This window comes from Lithobates pipiens, unplaced genomic scaffold (assembly GCF_037356315.1).
Source record: "Lithobates pipiens isolate NorthernLeopardFrog02 unplaced genomic scaffold, aLitPip1_a1.2 Scaffold_30, whole genome shotgun sequence".
Taxonomy (NCBI): Eukaryota; Metazoa; Chordata; class Amphibia; order Anura; family Ranidae; genus Lithobates; species Lithobates pipiens.
In genome coordinates this window covers 41,554,109-41,567,010 of record NW_027507791.1, presented here as the reverse complement: position 1 = coordinate 41,567,010, position 12,902 = coordinate 41,554,109, and the positions used below count along the sequence as shown (strand labels likewise).

General features: G+C 46.7%; 1 protein-coding gene across 1 annotated transcript in view; it reads left to right on the top strand.

Annotated features, from left to right (window-relative positions):
* Positions 1-2,328: 2,328 nt before the first annotated feature.
* The window catches only part of LOC143942702 (NACHT, LRR and PYD domains-containing protein 3-like), a 42,876-nt gene continuing 32,302 nt past the window's right edge, over positions 2,329-12,902 (top strand). The window contains exon 1 of the mRNA XM_077464082.1: positions 2,329-2,387. The gene's annotated coding sequence lies outside the window, so the exon portion shown is untranslated. The remainder of the gene's footprint in view (positions 2,388-12,902) is intronic.

Below are 12,902 nucleotides of genomic sequence, written 5' to 3'. Positions count from 1 at the left end.
CTGCCTCATACTTGCCAACTATCCCAGTTTACATTCCCTTGTCCCTTGAGGTTTTAGTCCTATTGTTGTGTACAGACGACTCACCTGCAGACCCTGTCTTTACATGTAAATAACCAGCATTCATATGTAAATAGCAGTGACATGCATATGTAAATAGCTGAGGCCAACGGCATTGATATGTAAATAAGGCAGCATTCATACGTATATCATGCCCCCTGCAGTGAGGAGATGATGTGCTGTAACCTACAACAACCAGTGAGCAGTATTACTGTACAGTAATCTCTAGCAGCCAATCAACAAGCTGAAATCATGTGCTGTAACCTCTAGCAACTAATCAGTGAGCCTTAAAGTGGTTGTAAATCCTTTAAAACCACTTTGACCTACAGGTAAGCCTAGATTAAGGCTTACCTGTAGGTCCAAGAAATATCTCCTAAACCTATACGGTTTAGGAGATATTTGCCCGAAGACAGGCACCGCAGGCGCACTGAGCGCGGCATTTCCAACAACGGCGCTGCCGCGCGTGTCGGCTCCCGTGCGCATGTGCGGGAGTGACGTCACCGCGGCTCTGCCAAATGACAGCGGCGGAGCTGCGAGGCCTTACCGAAAAGATGGATGCGCCGGACTACAGGGGACAGCGGTGACATCGCTGGCTCCTGTGTCAGGTAAGTGACACATAATTGGCTACTATGCGATGCATAGTAGTCCATTATGCTTTGCCTTTGCAGGGAATGAAAGAGGAAGTAAACCCATCAGGGTTTACTTCCTCTTTAAGGAGTGCTGTAACCTCTAGCAACCAGTCAGTAAGCAGTAATCGCAATCGCTGCCTGATCTGATACAGTAAACCGATTTTAAGTCTAGCTGCTATTTATTGTATGTCTCAGAGAAGGTGGAGAGCGAAATTGCATGGGGGGAGGGGGCCCTAAGAAAATTTTTGCCCAGGGCCCAATCAATATTAAAGACGGCCCTGAGCGGTATAACAGGACAGGATCCGCTCAGAACAGGCTTCGCCATGGTCCACCAAAGAGGATGAGTGCACGTGCTCAGCGTCATATACAGAGGTTGTCTTTGGGAAATAGATGTATGAGTGCTGCCAGCATTGCTGCAGAGGTTGTAGGGGTGGGGGGGAGGGGGTCAGCCTGTCAGTGCTCAGACCATATGCAGCACACTGCATCAAATTGGTCTGTATGGCTGTCATCCCAGAAGGAAGCCGCTTTTAAAGATGATGCACAAGAAAGACCACAAACAGTTTGCTGAAGACAAGCAGACTAAGGACATGGATTACTCATGTCCTGTGGTCTGATGAGACCAAGATACACTTATTTGGTGTCAGATGGTGACAAGTGTGTGTGGGGGCAACCAGGTGAGGAGGACAAAGACAAGTGTGTCTTGCCTACAGTCAAGCATGATGGTGGTGGGAGTGTCACGGTCTGGGGCTGTTTGAGTGCTGCCGGCATTGGGGAGCTACAGAGGGAACCATGAATGCCAACATGTACTGTGACATACTGAAGCAGAGCATGATCCCCTCCCTTCAGAGACTGGGCCGCAGGGCAGTATTCCAACATGATAACCACCCCAAACACACCTCCAAGACCACCACTGCCTTGCTAAAGAAGCTGATGGTAAAGGTGATGGACTGGCCAAGCATGTCTCCAGACCTAAACCCTATTGATCATCTGTTGGACATCCTCAAACGGAAGGTGGAGGAGTGCAAGGTCTCCAACATCCACCAGCTCTGTGATGTCATCATGGGGGAGGGGAAGAGGACTCCAGTGGTGACCTGTGAAGCTCTGGTGACCTCCATGCCCAAGAGGGTTAAGGCAGTGCTGGAAAATAATGGCGGCCACACAAAATATTGACACTTTGCACCCAGTTTGGACATTTTCACTTAGGGGTGTACTCACTTTTGTTGCCAGTGGTTGACATTAATGGCTGTGTGTTGAGTTATTTTGAGGGGGACGGCAAATTTACACTGTTATACAAGCTGTACACTCACTACTTTACATTGTAGACAAGTGTCATTTCTTCAGTGTTGTCACATGAAAAGAGCAAAGAAAATATAAAAAAAAAAAAAAAAAAAAAAAATTGTGAGGGGTGTACTTACTTTTGTGAGATACTGTATATCAATGGGAGGAAAATAAAGCAAGGTGGTTAGAGTGAGTTTAATTCCTCTTTAAGTGCACCCATGTCTGACTGATGACTGGATCTCGGTGACGGTGAGGATCAGCCTGTGCATCTGATTGATGAAATGAACGGGTTACACATTGACAATGAAAGTGAAACTGGGTACAATGACGTATTACGTCTCCTCCTCCTCCTCCTCTTCCTCTTCTATATATGAGATTCTGGTAACCTGCTGAATCCTGCTGTGCCTTCTCCTAAATGAACAGGTAAGCCGTCCTGTAATTTACATAATTGGGCCACCTACATGCACTGAGAATGGCCGGGGACTAGAGGGAGTGATAACCTTGTACAGGGAACTAGGAGACCTGGAGGATGAGGAAGGTGGAAGGAAAACTTGGTACCTCGGCTGAGCTGACTCATTGTGCCAATTGCATCATCTTCTGTTATTGTGATCTGTAGCATGTGATTGGACTGCTGAGAACATGATACGAAAACCTTTCTTGCTGCTGTTGCCCCGTACCTCCGATCCCCGGACTGATCTTTATATATCTATTACGGGAAGAAATTACAATGTTATCTTTTTTTTAATGTTTATTATTATGTTTCTTTAACCACTTCACTAAAGACTTGGCTGCTCAATGACCAGAGTGCTTTTTGCGCTGCGGCGCTGCGTCGTTTTAACCGACAACTGCACGGTCGTGCGACGCTGCACCCAAACAAAACTCACGTCCTTTTTTTTCCCCACGGATAGAGCTTTCTTTTGGTGGTATTTGATCGCCTCTGCGGTTTTTATTTTTTTGCGCTATAAACAAAAAAAGAGCGTCAATTTCGAAAAAACAAAAAACTAAATATATTGTACTTTTTGCTATAATTATTATTATTATTATTATTCAGGATTTATATAGCGCCAACAGTTTGCGCAGCGCTTTACAATATGAGGGCAGACAGTACACTTACAATACAAATCGATACAGGAGGGAATCAGAGGGCCCTGCTCGTTAGAGCTTACAATCTAGAAGGGAGGGTCAAGTTGAAACAAAAGGTTTTAACTGTGGGGGGATGAGCTGATGGAGAAAATGAAAATACAGTTAGGTGTGGGTGAGGTAGGCTTCTCTGAAGAGAAGTGTTTTCAGGGATCGTCTAAAAGCTAATAAAGTAGGAGATAAGCGGAAAGATTGGGGTAAGGCATTCCATAGGATTGGGGAGGCTTTGGAAAAGTCCTGGAGGCGAGTATGGGAGGAGGTGATGAGGGAGCTAGAGAGCAGGAGGTCTTGAGAGGAACGAAGAGGACGAGTTGGTTGGTATTTAGAGACTAAGCCAGTGATGTAGCTGGGGGCAGAGTTGTGGATGGCTTTGTATGTAATTGTTAGTATTTTGAATTTAATTCTTTGGCTGAGCGGAAGCCAGTGGAGGGATTGACAGAGAGGGGTAGCAGACACCGAGCGATTGGTAAGGTGGATGAGTCTGGCAGCAGCATTCATAATGGATTGAAGAGGTGATAGACTATGTAGAGGTAAGCCAATGAGGAGGGAGTTGCAGTAGTCAAGGCGAGAGATGACCAGCGAGTGAATTAAGAGCTTTGTTGTCTCATTGGTTAGAAAGGGGCGTATTTTGGAGATGTTGCGGAGGTTGAGGCGGCAAGATTTGGACAGTGATTGGATGTGTTGCTTGAAGGAGAGTTCAGAGTCCAAGACTACACCTAGAATCTTGGCATGAGGGGATGGGCTTATGGTTGTGCCATCAATTTTGACAGTGAGATCAGGGGAAGGGGCATATGGGGGAGGAAAAATTATAAGTTCGGTTTTGGATAGATTGATTTTGAGGAAGTGGTGTGACATCCAGACTGATATTTCTGATAGTAAATTAGTGATACGTGAGGAGACAGAGGGAGTGAGCTGAGGGGTAGAGAGATAGATTTGGGTGTCGTCAGCATAGAGGTGGTATTGGAAGCCATGGGAGGCTATCAGTTGACCCAGGGAGGAGGTATAGATTGAAAATAGGAGTGGTCCAAGGACAGAACCTTGGGGGACCCCAACAGAGAAAGGAAAAGGAGAGGAGGAAGTAGAGTTGTAAGAAACGCTAAAGGTGCGGTTGGATAAGTAGGAAGAGAACCATCGTAGAGTACGGTCACAGAGACCAAAGGTGTGGAGTTTTTTGAGAAGGAGGGGGTGGTCAACTGTATCAAAGGCAGCAGAGAGATCCAGGAGGAGGAGTACAGAATAATGTCGATTGGTTTTGGCCGTTAGTAGATCGTTTGTTAGTTTTAGGAGAGCAGTTTCTGTGGAGTGTTGGGGACGAAATCCAGACTGAAGGGGATCAAGAAGGCTATTATCAGCGAGGTGGTCACTCAGTCGGTTGTAGACCAGACGTTCGAGTAGTTTGGATAAAAAGGGGAGCAAGGAGATGGGGCGTAGGTTGTTAGGATTGGATGGGTCCAGTGAGGGTTTTTTAAGTATGGGTTTGACAAGTGCATGTTTTAGAGAGTTGGGGAAGATGCCAGAAGAGAGTGAGAGATTGAAGATGTGAGTTAGAGAGTGTAGCATAGAGTCAGAGGGTGAACGTAGCATTTGCGAGGGAACAGGATCCAGAGGGCAGGTGGTAAGGTGGACATTACCAAGTAGTTTAGCAACTTCGTCTATAGTGGTGGGGTTGAAAGAGGGAAGTAATGATTGTGACTGTGGGCATGATGTGTAAAGCGTGGAGGGTGTCAGAACAGTAGAAATCTCTGCGCGAATTGTATCAATCTTCTGTTTGAAGTGATTAGCAATCTCCTGGGCAGCGAGTGAGTTGGTGGGTGGAGGTGGTGGAGGACGAAGTAGAGAGTTGAAAGTAGAGAAGAGTTGACGGGGGCGGGATGATAGGTTGCTGATGAGAGTGATAAAATAGTTCTGCTTGGCAGAGAGGAGGCTAGAATTGTAGTTTTGGAGGGCAGATTTATATTGGTTGAAATCTCTCTGAGACTTGGTCTTGCGCCACAGGCGCTCATGAGCACGACTATGTTTTTTCAAACTTCTAGTGACATCTGTTTGCCAAGGTTGAAGGGGTGGGGGCTTGATTCTGTGTGTGGTGAGGGGGGCCAGAGAGTCCAGAGAGGCCAGAAGTGAAGTGTTGTAGACAGAAGTGGCTAGGTTGGTGCAGGATAGGGGTGAGATTTTGTCGTAGAGGTTGTCAATAGCAAAGTAGAGAAGAGAAGGCTTGAGATGACGTAGGTTTCTGTGGGTAACTTTAATGCGGTTGGAGGGAGAGGAGGTGAAGGAGAGGGAGAGAGTGAAACTAATAAGGTGGTGATCAGAGAGAGGGAATGGATAGTTAGAGAGGTTGCATGGAGTGCAAAGGTGAGAGAAAACGAGGTCAAGGATATTGCCTTCGGAGTGAGTAGGATCATGTATCCACTGTTTCAGGTCAAAGGAGGAGGTTAGGCTGAGAAGTTTGGAAGGAGCAGAGGTGTTAGTATTAATAGGGATGTTGAAGTCCCCGAGAATGATTGTGGGGATTTCAGAAGAAAGAAAGTAGGGTAGCCAGGCAGAGAAGTCATCAAGAAAAGTTGATACTGGTCCAGGGGGCCTGTAGATCACGGCTATTCTTAAAGAAATTGGCGTGAAGAGACGAATGCAGTGTGCTTCGAAAGAGGAGAGCGACAGAGAGGGAGGTGGCTGAAGTACCTGGAAGGTGCTATGTGGGGCTAGAAGGATTCCAACACCTCCTCCCTTATGTCCATTGGATCTGGGGGAGTGAGTCCAAAGAAGCCCACCATGGGATAGGGCCGCAGAAGATGCAGTGTCTGATTCGTGGAGCCAGGTTTCAGTGATGGCGAGTAGGTTAAATGAGTTGGTGATAAAGATGTCATGTAGAGAGGTGAGTTTGTTGCAGACAGAGCGGGAGTTCCAAAGGGCACAAGAGAAAGGGAGTCTGGACTTGGGAAGAATAGAAATCGGAATTAAATTGTGTTGATTGCGGCTGCTGCCAGAGGGTGCAGGGTGATGGGTACAGTTTAATGATGGAGGTCCAGGGTTTGGGGATATATCTCCAGAGGTCAGGAGAAGCAGGAGGGTGAGGGAGGCAATATGAGAGTGCGATTTATATGAAGGGACATGCCCCAGGGTCTTGGAGACTTTTAGTGTGTGTGGATTTAGAATTAGCAGGAGTTGGTGGGTGCAGTAATAAGGAGAGGACAGGAGTGAGGGTGATATATATATGCTGTGGGGGGGAGAAGTGGGGTGGAGTTGAGATAATTTTAGTAGAGAGGACAGAGCTGTCAGAAGGAGTGGTAGAGAATGCATGTTATGAGGAGAAAGTGCTAAAGTGTTAAACAAGGTCACCTGGTGTCTATGCAGCGTTGTTCAAAGTATTTTCTTGTGTACCTTTGCTTTGTGCATTCTCTGAAGTGCAGAGTCAGAAGTGCTTCCACTTATTGAAATCCCCCACTTGGTGAAAGACCCCCAGCAATAGCTTCCCCCAAAGTGAAGGTTAGCTTTATACTGATAGGGGTGGGGTGTGGGTGGATTTCAATTATCAATCAGGAGGCAATAAAGCTTGGATGGTTAACAGGGCTAAATTCCAACTTCAGAAACAGGCTAGAAAGAGGGCACTAAAGTTAGAGGGGCCATAATTTTGGGTAAGACAAGGCAGATAATAAAGCATTGTGATTTGGACAGGGATACAGACTGTTGAGCAAAGAAAACATACCAGCATTTTTAAAGACAAACATGAAAGCAGATAGCAGTGTTTCAGTTTTTGGGTGGAGATGGTTCAGTTAGCACATACCTGTAGGGTGAGAGAAGAGATTCTCAGATGAGACAGTCAGATAATCAGATAGTCAGTTAATGAATTCTATAATAAATTCCCCCACTTTTTTTTTTTAAAAAAAAGCTATTTTTTTTCCTTAGTTTAGGCCGATATGTTTTCTTCTAGATATTTTTGGTAATAAAAATCGCAATAAGCGTATATTGATTGGTTTAGGGGGAAGTTTTATAGCATTTTTATTATTATTATTATTATTTTTTTTACTAGTAAAGGCGATGATCTGCGATTTTTATCGTGACTGCGACACTTTGGAGCCTCACTTCAATCGCCGATATGTATTCTTCTACATATTTTTGATAATAAAAGATCGCAATAAGCGTATATTGGTTGGTTTGCGCAAAAGTTATAAAGTCTACAAAATAGGGGTTAGAATTATGGCATTTTTATTATTAATATTATTATTTTTTTTTTACTATCGATTTTTATCGTGACTGCGACACTTTGGAGCCTCGCTTCAATCCGATTTGCTTTCTGGAAAGCAGGCACATTAAATTTAAAATGAAATGTATATGTAAAAATAAATCAGTTCTTCACCACAAAAATGAAACCGTTAAATCTTTTCAGGTGTGCTGTGAACATTTTTAGAACTTTTTGGCGCGCCGCAAGACAAAAACGTTTGAGAAACACTGTATCAGATATTTGATTCTGTTCTTTCATGATCAGCAGCCCCCTGAATACCATACATAGCTACATAGTGAGGTTGAGTAAAGAAACCGGTCCATCCAGTTCAACCTGAGTGAGTGCGGGAGATTGTCTACAATTGTCCCTCTCTATCCCTGTACATTGTGTCTACAATTGTCCCTCTCTGTCCCTGTACATTGTGTCTACAATTGTCCCTCTCTGTCCCTGTACATTGTGTCTACAATTGTCCCTCTCTGTCCCTGTACATTGTATCTACAATTGTCCCTCTCTGTCCCTGTACATTGTATCTACAATTGTCCCTCTCTGTCCCTGTACATTGTATCTACAATTGTCCCTCTCTGTCCCTGTACATTGTATCTACAATTGTCCCTCTCTGTCCCTGTACATTGTATCTACAATTGTCCCTCTCTGTCCCTGTACATTGTATCTACAATTGTCCCTCTCTGTCCCTGTACATTGTATCTACAATTGTCCCTCTCTATCCCTGTACATTGTGTCTACAATTGTCCCTCTCTATCCCTGTACATTGTATCTACAATTGTCCCTCTCTATCCCTGTACGTTGTGTCTACAATTGTCCCTCTCTATCCCTGTACATTGTGTCTACAATTGTCCCTCTCTATCCCTGTACATTGTGTCTACAATTGTCCCTCTCTATCCCTGTACATTGTGTCTACAATTGTCCCTCTCTATCCCTGTACATTGTGTCTACAATTGTCCCTCTCTATCCCTGTACATTGTGTCTCATTAAGATGCTCATCTATTATTATTATTTATGTAAGGTACTTATATAGCGCCGTCAATTTACGCAGCACTCCACACATACACCGCACACTCACACCGGCCCCCACCCTCAAGGAGACCACCATCCAAGGTCCCCAACTCACATTCACAGACTAACTAGTGTTACAGGGAGGGGTAGTGTTAGGGTTATGGGGGGGTAGTTTTAGGGTTACGGGGGGTTAGTGTTACAGGTAGGGTTAGTGTTAGAGTTACAGGGGGTAGTGTTAGGGTTACAGGGGGTAGTGTTAGGGTTACAGGGGCTAGTGTTTGGGTTACAGGGGGTAGTGTTAGTGTTACAGGTAGGGTTAGTGTTAGGGTTACAGTGGGCTAGTGTTAGGGTTACAGGGGCTAGTGTTAGAGTTACAGGGGGTAGTGTTTGGGTTACAGGGAGGGTTAGTGTTACAGGGAGGGTTAGTGTTAGGGTTACAGTGGGCTAGTGTTAGGGTTACAGGGGCTAGTGTTAGGGTTACAGGGGCTAGTGTTAGAGTTACAGGGGGTAGTGTTTGGGTTACAGGGAGGGTTAGTGTTACAGGGAGGGTTAGTGTTAGGGTTACAGGGGGTAGTGTTAGGGTTACAGTGGGCTAGTGTTAGGGTTACAGGGGGTAGTGTTTGGGTTACAGGGAGTAGTGTTTGGGTTACAGGGGGTAGTGTTAGTGTTACAGGTAGGGTTAGTGTTAGGGTTACAGTGGGCTAGTGTTAGGGTTACAGGGGCTAGTGTTAGGGTTACAGGGGCTAGTGTTTGGGTTACAGGGGGTAGTGTTTGGGTTACAGGGAGGGTTAGTGCTACAGGGAGGGTTAGTGTTAGGGTTACAGGGGGTAGTGTTAGGGTTACAGGGAGGGTTAGTGTTACAGGTAGGGTTAGTGTAAGGGTTACAGGGGGTAGTGTTAGGGTTACAGTGGGCTAGTGTTAGGGTTACAGGGGGTAGTGTTAGGGTTACAGGGGGCTAGTGTTAGGGTTACAGGGGGTAGTGTTAGGGTTACAGGGAGGGTTAGTGTTACAGGTAGGGTTAGTGTTAGAGTTACAGGGGGTAGTGTTTGGGTTACAGGGAGGGTTAGTGTTACAGGGAGGGTTAGTGTTAGGGTTACAGGGGGTAGTGTTAGGGTTACAGGGAGGGTTAGTGTTAGGGTTACAGGGGCTAGTGTTAGGGTTACAGGGAGGGTTAGTGTTACAGGTAGGGTTAGTGTTAGAGTTACAGGGGGTAGTGTTTGGGTTACAGGGAGGGTTAGTGTTACAGGGAGGGTTAGTGTTAGGGTTATAGGGGGTAGTGTTAGGGTTACAGGGGGTAGTGTTAGGGTTACAGGGAGGGTTAGTGTTACAGGTAGGGTTAGTGTTAGGGTTACAGGGGGTAGTGTTAGGGTTACAGGGGCTAGTGTCAGGGTTACAGGGGGCTAGTGTCAGGGTTACAGGGACTAGTGTTAGGGTTACAGGGGGCTAGTGTTAGGGTTACACGGGGCAGTGTTAGAGTTACAGGGGGCTGGTGTTAGGGTTACACGGGGTAGTGTTAGGGTTACAGGGGCTAGTGTCAGGGTTACAGGGACTAGTGTTAGGGTTACAGGGGGATAGTGTTAGGGTTACAGGGGGTAGTGTTAGGGTTACAGGGGGTAGTGTTAGGGTTACAGGGAGGGTTAGTGTTAGGGTTACAGGGGGCTAGTGTTAGGGTTACAGGGGGCTAGTGTTAGGGTTACAGGGGCTAATGTTAGGGTTACAGGGGGCTAGTGTTAGGGTTACATGGGGTAGTGTTAGGGTTACAGGGGCTAGTGTTAGGGTTACAGGGGTTAGTGTTAGGGTTACGGGGGCTAGTGTTAGGGTTACAGGGGTTACTGTTAGGGTTACAGGGAGGGTTAGTGTTAGGGTTACAGGGGGCTAGTGTTAGGGTTACAGGGGGCTAGTGTTAGGGTTACAGGGAGGGTTAGTGTTAGGGTTACAGGGGCTAGTGTTAGGGTTACAGGGGGCTAGTGTTAGGGTTACAGGGGGCTAGTGTTAGGGTTACAGGGGCTAGTGTTAGGGTTACAGGGGTTAGTGTTAGGGTTACAGGGAGGGTTAGTGTTAGGGTTACAGGGAGGGTTAGTGTTAGGGTTACAGGGTTTTAGTGTTGAAGTTACAGGGGGTTAGTGTTGCAGGGAGGGTTAGTGTTAGTGTTAAGGTTACAGGGAGGTTTAGTGTTAGGGTTACAGGGAGGGTTAGTGTTAGGGTTACAGGGAGGAAACCCTGAAAACCTAACACTAATATTCCCTGTATCCCCAACACTAACTCTCCCTGTAACACTAAAGCCCCATACACACTATCAGATTTTCTGCTGATTTTTGTTTTCAGATTTACCAAAACCACGTAGTAGAAGGGCCTGCCTGATTGCAACCAAATTGAAACTCCTAAGGTTTGACCTCATATTATACGGTTTTGGTAAATCTGAAGGAAAAAATCAGCAGAAAATCTGATAGTGTGTATGGGGCTTAAACCTTCTTGTAACCCTAACACTAAGCTGATCTGCAATCCTCACACTAATCCTCCTGCACTTATCCCCTGTGTAGCCCAACACAGGACACGTTTATGTAAGAAGAACGTTCGGGAAACAATCGACTACCTGGATCGTGTTTGCTGTCCATTAAGAATATTGTTTTTAATATTTTAGAAGGAAAAAAAAAAATGTACAAACTGCACACTATATTGACTGAGACCAGGCAACGAATGAATTCAATCTCGGTGAAGCTGAACAGGTTTTTCGCTTTACTGCTTCTCAAAGGGTAGAAACCGGTTGTGGGTGGAGTTTCCCTTTAACTCCTGTGCGTGCAATGGTGCAACTAGGTGCTTTGTCCTCCATGGGTCTCCTATATCCACTTCTCTAGCAACCATTGACATGGCCTCCAAGGCACCAATCAGAATCAAACCCTACTTTTCAAAAAAATGACAGCTGGAATGTTGAACGTATGATTGTGATTGGAGGGTTGTGCGGAACGAATGGAAGTTGCTTGTACTAACATGTTACTACGCAACGTTATCTCAGGTTTAGAATCTTCTGAACCATAGGTGGAGGACACGGGCAAGGGTGAGGTACGTTCATCAATTAACATGATTTGTTTTTCCTTTCGAGAAGTACCGGTATGTACTAATATAATTCTTTAAATATACACTTACTCAGGGCTGGACTGGAACAGAAATTTGGCCCTGGACTTCATCCAGACCGGCCCGCTTACATTTTGAGTGTCCCATCAGCACCCCCTTACATCAGAGGGTCCCATCACCAGCCCCTTACATCAGAGTGTCCCATCACCAGCCCCTTACATCAGAGGGTCCCATTACCAGCCCCTTACATCAGAGGGTCCCATTACCAGCCCCCTTACATCAGAGTGTCCCATCACCAGCCCCTTACATCAGAGGGTCCCATTACCAGCCCCCTTACATCAGAGTGTCCCATCAGCACCCCCTTACATCAGAGTGTCCCATCACCAGCCCCCTTACATCAGAGTGTCCCATTACCAGCCCCCTTACATCAGAGGGTCCCATTACCAGCCCCCTTACATCAGAGGGTCCCATTACCAGCCCCCTTACATCAGAGTGTCCCATCAGCACCCCCTTACATCAGAGTGTCCCTTCAGCACCCCCTTACATCAGAGTGGCCCATCACCAGCCCCCTTACAACAGAGTGTCCCATCAGCACCCCCTTACATCAGAGGGTCCCATTACCAGCCCCCTTACATCAGAGTGTCCCATCAGCACCCCCTTACAACAGAGTGTCCCATTAGCACCCCTTTACATCAGAGGGTCCCATTACCAGCCCCCTTACATCAGAGTGTCCCATCAGCACCCCCTTACATCAGAGTGTCCCATCAGCACCCCCTTACATCAGAGTGTCCTATCAGCACCCCCTTACATCAGAGTGTCCCATGAGCAGCCCCCTTACATCAGAGTGTCCCATCAGCACCCCCTTACATCAGAGTGTCCCATCACCAGCCCCTTACATCAGAGTGTCCCATCAGCACCCCCTTACATCAGAGTGTCCCATCACCAGCCCCCTTACATCAGAGTGTCCCATCAGCACCCCCTTACATCAGAGTGTCCTATCAGCACCCACTTACATCAGAGTGTCCCATCAGCACCCCTTACATCAGAGTGTCCCATCACCAACCCCCTTACATCAGAGTGTCCCATCAGCACCCCCTTACATCAGAGTGTCCCATGAGCACCCCTTACATCAGAGTGTCCCATCAGCACCCCCTTACATCAGAGTGTCCCATCACCAGCCCCCTTACATCAGAGGGTCCCATTACCAGCCCCCTTACATCAGAGTGTCCCATCAGCACCCCCTTACATCAGAGGGTCCCATTACCAGCCCCCTTACATCAGAGTGTCCCATCAACACCCCCTTACAACAGAGTGTCCCATCAGCACCCCTTTACATCAGAGGGTCCCATTACCAGCCCCCTTACATCAGACTGTCCCATCAGCACCCCCTTACATCAGAGTGTCCCATCAGCACCCCCTTACGTCAAAGTGTCCCATCAGCACCCCCTTACATCAGAGGGTCCCATTACCAGCCCCCTTACATCAGAGGGTCC